The sequence below is a fragment of the Eurytemora carolleeae genome, unplaced genomic scaffold (assembly GCF_000591075.1).
Source record: "Eurytemora carolleeae unplaced genomic scaffold, Eaff_2.0 scaffold2065, whole genome shotgun sequence".
NCBI classification, from domain to species: domain Eukaryota; kingdom Metazoa; phylum Arthropoda; class Copepoda; order Calanoida; family Temoridae; genus Eurytemora; species Eurytemora carolleeae.
In genome coordinates, this window is record NW_019397952.1 from 9,483 (window position 1) to 16,891 (window position 7,409).

General features: G+C 32.3%; 1 long non-coding RNA gene across 2 annotated transcripts; it reads right to left on the reverse strand.

The window, feature by feature from the left end:
* Positions 1-289: 289 nt before the first annotated feature.
* Positions 290-6,610, reverse strand: LOC111716441 (uncharacterized). 2 transcript variants are annotated; one of them, XR_002768490.1, is made up of 5 exons: positions 6,540-6,610; positions 6,245-6,317; positions 5,815-5,905; positions 2,806-2,884; positions 290-350 (listed from the first exon to the last, which is right to left on the reverse strand). It is a non-coding gene; the product is annotated as an uncharacterized LOC111716441 (long non-coding RNA). The 2 variants fall into 2 exon arrangements; XR_002768491.1 differs by lacking the exons at positions 290-350; positions 2,806-2,884 and adding an exon at positions 5,240-5,412.
* Between the last annotated feature and the right edge of the window lie 799 nt (positions 6,611-7,409).

Genomic DNA, 7,409 nt, shown 5'->3' on the forward strand with positions numbered 1-7,409 from the left:
CTCCATTAAGGTAAACTTAATTTTATAAAGTATTAATAATCACAACTTCTCAATCCAAATTTTGCTCATTATCTTTTTTCCTCCTCCTTCATCAAAACTGTAAAATAAACAACCATATTTCAACAAAATATGATTCCATTCCAAGACTAAACATAAAAACATCTTATTCAATTATAGACAAACAAAATTTTAAATATCACTAAAATGCTTTTAATTTTCTTACACTCAAAGAAAAAAATAACAAAAATTCAAGAATTTCAACAATTTACAATATTTACTTTTAAAAAAAAAAACCTTACCATATACCAACTTCATCCCTGGTGGCCAACATAAAACTTCAATTACTTCTCCTAAATTATAAAAAAAAAATTTTCATATATTTCAGGGCAATGGATGAACAATTGCAGCCCGTCCCGGGCGAGCAATATGTTTACAATATGATATCAACATCTGAACCATCACAACCAATGAATGAAGTAATACATCAAGAACCGGCCATCCACAACCAACCACTGATGTCCATACCAGAATTTCCCATCCCACTTCTATCGGCAGCAGATGTTGATGTAATCACACAAGAAATTGAAGATCCCCCCAACCTCATGGCATATCAAAACCTGGAACTACAACTCATGCTCCAAGATCATGCAGAAGATCAAACTGAGCTACTAGACTACTTAGACATATCTCATCATCAAAATATGCAAACAAATAACACTGCAACAAAACCTTGGACTCCAACTCCTCTCTTGGTTCCACAACCGGACACATTGGTTCAAATAAACCTCCCAACCTTCATTGGTGATACAGCTGTGGTGGAGACCACAAGATACCAAAACCTAGAAACCAGACTCATGCTGTCAAAACTTCAAGAAAGCCAAACTCTGGATTTCCTTAACCAATCCAACATGAAATGCTCCACATGCTGGACTCCACTTTATAATCCTCTCAACCACCATAATAGAGGTCCCTTTGCAGAGAACCACCAATTCTCCAGACTGGATGAACACCTTAAATAGAAATCCTATTCTATTCAACCCTAAGACAACTTGCACCTACTACAGTTGAAGGAATCTTTGACACATCTGTCACCATAAACCCTCATCTTAATCCAGCAATATCTCAGGATGATATTGAAAAACTGATGACCAATGCCAAAACAGTACCTACCACAATTCGAAAAATAATAGCTAATGCAAACCCAATCTTTCCCTGTGGAGAACATTATTCAACCTACCCCTCCAAACTATCCTTGGCTCTCCACTATGTAACTGTCCCACATACCTATCACTCACATGTATGCTACCAATGCAGGGAAATTGTTCCAGAGAGTTTCCTACTTCATAACCACACCAAACATGGCAAGAAACTCGCCCCAAACCTTCACAGAATGTGTGCCGGTCCATATCTGTATGAAATCTTTGACCACAACTGCAAATCACAAGACGGTTATTTATCAGAAACCTTCACAAGTACCTTACTCACAATAAACCAACTTACAGAGATCCAATCATCAAGATCACACCAAAATATACTGGTTAAAACGATGGACCTGTACAAAAACATGCCGATCCGCTCCACAACAGCTTATATCAACCTCAAAGAACTATTTCCATCAATAGAACCTTTTAACAAACTGGGTTGCTCCTCTAGTGCATACCCTCTCAACATTCAAGAAATGTTAAAAATAGTTACCCTACCAACAGTCCTTAAAACAGCACTACTCACAGTACAAAGACTTACAGAAAATAAACCAACCTACCAAACTACTGAAACATTCATGAAAACTGGTCGTTTTGAAGTCCTCACTTTACTCTACCTTGCCCGCCTTCGTTATGAATTTCATAACTCAGAACGAGAAATTAACATACCTAGATGGAAAACCGGAAAAACCAGAATTCACCAAATACAACTGTACGGGCCAGCAAGCTACGCTGAGAATCCAAACAGGCTCAAAGAATTGAACCTGACAAACTATAGTGCCATCACTATAGGTACAAAAACCTTACAAAAATCAGGAATTACATCAATGACAAGACACAGATTTGTAAACCTTTCTCCAACAACCAAAACCTTCCTGGCAACCTCAAGCTTTGAAAACCTAGGATACTACCCGGGTTTTGTGAAACAAATCACAGTTCCCCCAGAGTCAATGTTTATTAACCACGTCTCAAAGGTCATGGAATCTACCTCATCCATACCAATTATAGTTGAGTTTAACCTTAACCCTAACTTGGACACAATCGATCCTAAACTCTGGAACAAGTATATAGAAGAACACACAGATGACTACATACTCAACTTCTGTCTGCGGTTAAACCAATTACGAACTAGAAACCGTGCTTTCCAAACCAAACCTAGAGACATCATTATCTTAGGTCAAACAGTCCTATTCCACCCAAAGTTATCCCTACCAGTTTTGATAGATTTAACTGATAGAATAAACTTATCTCTTCAAATCATTTCACTCGTCATGAAAATTCCACTAGTACTTCCAGCGGGAATGATTGGTTACACAGGAACAACTACCGTCCCTTTAGTCTCAACCCCTAAAGAACCTATGTACCACATAGATGGTTCGTTAACTGATTACAGCATAAGCCAGGGAGCAAGACTACTATTCTTAATCATGGACGGCTTACAACTCCTTAATGACGTCACTCTGGAACCATCCTTCAGATCCCACATGGTAACATAAGGAACCCAATTATTTCTAATTTTAACAAAAAAAATTAAATCTTAAAAATAAATTTAAAAGAAAAAATTCCCTTAAAAGAAAATAATTTTTTTTAACTTTTAACTAACCTTTTAATTTAGGTACAAGAGTCCTGCTGACTGCTCTGCTCCTGCTACTGGTCCAGGTGCATGGTAACCTCCAACCTTTCTACAAAAAACAACCGGTAACAATAAATAAGAATTTTAATCAAAGAACAATAAACCTTTTTTACCAAGTCAACAGCATTGAAATTCTTGCCTCAGACGCATTTACCAATAATATAAAAAAACTCATTAAGCCAGGCACTAATATCCCAGATGAAATAAAAATTCAAACTAAAACTATTGAAGAGCAGTATAATGCACTAAATGAATCTATTGCAAAAAGAACTAAATATTTAAACCCCAATATCATCAAAGAACCCCAAAAATGTGAAATAATAATTCAACTTTTTAAGGAATCTACAGCAAAATATCTCCTCAATGAAATAGAAATTCTAGTTAAAGATCTACCGGCACCAAACTCTAACATCCAGGTAGACACTAACACTCGACAACGTACCAGTGGAATACTAATGCAAGCAATTTTAGACATGAATGAAATTATATTTTTACTCAACTCAGAAATTGTCGAACTAGAAAACATATTGAACCACCAGGTAACAGAACACATCATGATGGCAATACAAGACTCACCTTGCATAAAAAGTACTCTCATGGAAAAACTCACAATCACAAACGTCATCTCCACCAAAACAGGACTAACCATATCAATATCAATTAACCAATTTGAACACACAAAAAATGCATTTGAAATCACACCAACATCGTATTTTGGGAAACACATAAATTTCAAAATACCTTTATAATAAATGATCAACTATCCACATGCCATTGCTTACACCAAGACAATAAGATATACACAGGTTGTAAATGCACACCTTTCAATCCGAAATGTTCAAACGCTATTTTGTCTAACACAATAAAAAAAATTAATTAAAGATTGCCCATTTATAGAAACACAAACCCAACTACCAACACTTACTCACACAGGAGTCTTATTCCCTGCCTATTCACCATTTACAATTGAGAATTCAGATCTCCTGAATTCTATTCCCACAAACCCCGAACTACCGTTTCACGTACAATCAAATAACCCTATACATATTAACACAAAAGACAGTATCATAACTCTTCAATCAGCCACTAACTTACCAGAAGAAATTCAAACCTTGACCTTAACACAAGAAGAACTCAATTTACTAACCGACTTCATGATCCCTATCCCCATTACCAATATTTTAACCTACATAAGTTGGGGAATAGGTAGCTTCTCGTTAATTATTTTACTCCCAATAACTTGCGGAATTATTTGTTATTATAAAAAACAAAAAATTCAAAACATTGACAATACTCAAAGAAAAACTGTCAGCCTAAAATTAACACCTCTTTTGTTTTAGATGGATGCCGGCAACCTTGAACCAACCTTACTGTTGTAATTTATTGTAAATAAATTTTTTTTAACTAATAATTTACTCAGTCATAAATAATCAGACTTAATTGAAACCTTTAACCAACCTTTCTGCTGTATTTTTATTGTAAATAAATTTTTTTTTCTAACTAAATAATTTACTCAGTCATAAATAATCAGATTTGATTCTCTAGGCATATTCTAATTGTCGTAAAATAAAAATATCCAAAAGTTACAAACTTACCTGTTCAAAATAAATTTAATAAATATCGCATCTGGTAAACGAAACCAGGAACTTTCTAGTACTTTGACCAAAAATACACTTAAATGCCTTCGTCTAAACCGTTCAATTAAAAACAATATTTCTTTAAACCTTTCTTTAAACTCGTATGAACGTCTTCATAAAGCTTTTGCATAAATGAACATTTTTTTTTCCTTATTATCTAAATCTTTTAAACGACAAAACCGTCCTTTCAAATTATTAAAGTAATCAGTTTAACAAAAATAACTCATCAAATTTAACGTGCAGATAAGAGTATACCTTAAATTAAGTCCTTTTCTAAAAACCGTAATTAATGATTTCATTAAATTTGTCCTCTCAAACTCCAAAATAAAAGGAAAATTTAAAAAAAACTATCATACATTGAAAAACCTTTAAATTATTCGGTTCAGTTGCTGCAAGTCCAAACAAATTTTAAAATAAATTGCATAATACAAAACTTTAAATCAATACATAATGGCGTTGTTTTAAAATTAAACCTTAACTCCTCAAAAATCGGCTCAGCTGTTACGCACCATAAATTAATATAAATTTGAAATAAATCTATTATGGTATAACCTCAACCAAATTTCAATTTACACGGAATAGCCTTTACGCGTCTCATAAAATTCGGTTCAGCCGTTGCATGCCAAATATAAGATAAAAATGTTTAATATTTTAAAAATAGTTTTTTTAATAACATCTCTAATGTTATTACTATGAAAATAGTTTTCTCCCATTAAATTGATAGCAAAATCTTTTCAAATTTTTTTCATACTGAAAGATAAAATAAATAAAATCTAACATTTATTTCAAACTATTAACAATCTTCGTATATTTCCATCAGATCAATCCAGCTATCATTTAATGCCCGGTATTTATGGGTCCAAAAAAAATTCGGACCTCATCTATTCACCAGGCAAAAATCAAAACTCTCAGACCAGTTGATCAAAACTTCGCAGTCCACCTTAATCATTTATTTTCCAACTCTTGAAAGTCAAAACATATATAATCCCATCCATTAACGGGACAAAATCCAGACTATAAATTAGGTCCAAAATTCCTTAAATTTTCAGAACGATTTTAACATTCCTTGGTTAGTTATGTTCTTATTTGAGACATTTGGGTTCTTTTATTTTGATTTCTCTGGATAAATAATTAAACATATTGATTTTCTTTTCTTTTCTTATTTTCATTATCGTTATTTTCAAAAAAATAATGTGCAACTTCAAAATTAATTCTTTGCTCAAAATCAAAAAATAGTTTTCCTTTTTCAAATGTCATAAACTTGTCCCTATAACAATATATAGACACCTGAAATAAAATCTATAAAAAAATTTAAAAAAAAACTAAATTCAAATATTATTACCTTTAACAAAATTCTAATCCAACGTCCCTTTAAGAAAAGCAAACTCAACCTTCATTCTCCAAATATATTTTCTCCAATTCTTACTTAAATCCTTAAAAAATAATTAAATCCCATGCAAACAATATTATGTCGTTTTAAACCAATATATTCTAAATCGACTAAAAACGCGTTATATTAATAATTTTCCACACTCTATTTAAGCCAAAATCTTATATCACAACAAAAATGAGACCATATAAACAAAAATAATAACGTGAAAATCTTTTCAATAATAAGCCCGGACAGAACTATTTTATTTACCACTTGATTAAATTCTAATTTTTTTTATCTTCAATGTCTGCAAATATACAAGTTTCAATTTTATACCACAATACTTTTAAACCCCATTATAAACGTAAAACAAAATTAAAAATTTTAAAAAAAAGTTTACCCGCATGCTGCAACCAACCATCAATACCGCTCGCAAATAACAGTTTTCATCTTCACTCCTCTAAATTCACATCCTGAACAACAAAACACATTATAAAAATCATCTATAATTAAACCAAAAATATTATATAATTCACTCAAAAACTAACTCAAAAGAAAACATTTTTACAAATTTCGAAATATCTTGCTTAACTCAAACTAACTTATCAAAAATTCAAACTTACAATAAAAAAAAACTGCCAAAACAACAACTGTTTAAAACTGAATTAAACATTAAAAATTAAACCTATATTAACCTCATTGAAAGCAGACAAACTAACAAAGCAACATTTCTCAAACCATTTAAAATAAGTTAAAAATATCTGAAAATAATCTCATATAGTCATCAAATTTTCAACAAAATTTGAAATTAGCTGGGCAGATTTTAAACATTAAAGTAAATAAACCTCCTTGACAGCAGATAAATTTAAAAATGCAAAAAAAATCAACGAAAACATCTTCCCAAATTTCAAACTTTAAGATATTCAAAAAAAACAAATGGCCTTCCAAAAAATCAAATACTAATAACTGGTTATATAATCTGATTAATATTCACTTTAAACGAACTTCTCTCATAAATATCAACAAAACATCGCACTTCAAATCTCATAGAAAAACTCGCAATTTTACTTCTCAAGCCAAATCAACCCTAGCATCATTCAAGATTTATCAATCATCAAGCTACATACTCACTTCAACCACTATCAAATAAAAACAACCGCTGCAATAATATCACACAGACATAAACATTCGACAAATTTATGAGAGAAATTCCCTGAGCAGAATAAAAATCGGTAGGTTTCCGCTTCCTAACCAACTCCCTCCTCCCAGGAACAACAGTCTTAGGTGTATCGACCGACATACTCAACGGAGGAGTTCGCATTATCTTGTCATTGCTCAGAAAACCATAACCATCCCGGGCATCACTCCACTACAAATAATAAACGTCATCTTCATTTAAACAAAAAAAAATAATATTAAAATTAAACCTTTCATAAAATATAATTTTAATCCTCTCCCTCGATTTCAAATAAAACGTCTCTTTCAAACCTTACCTTCTCAGCTGGAAGAACGTGGGCGGATTCCCCAGAACCCTTCTCCTGCGCGAGCTCAGCCTCCGATTCCAG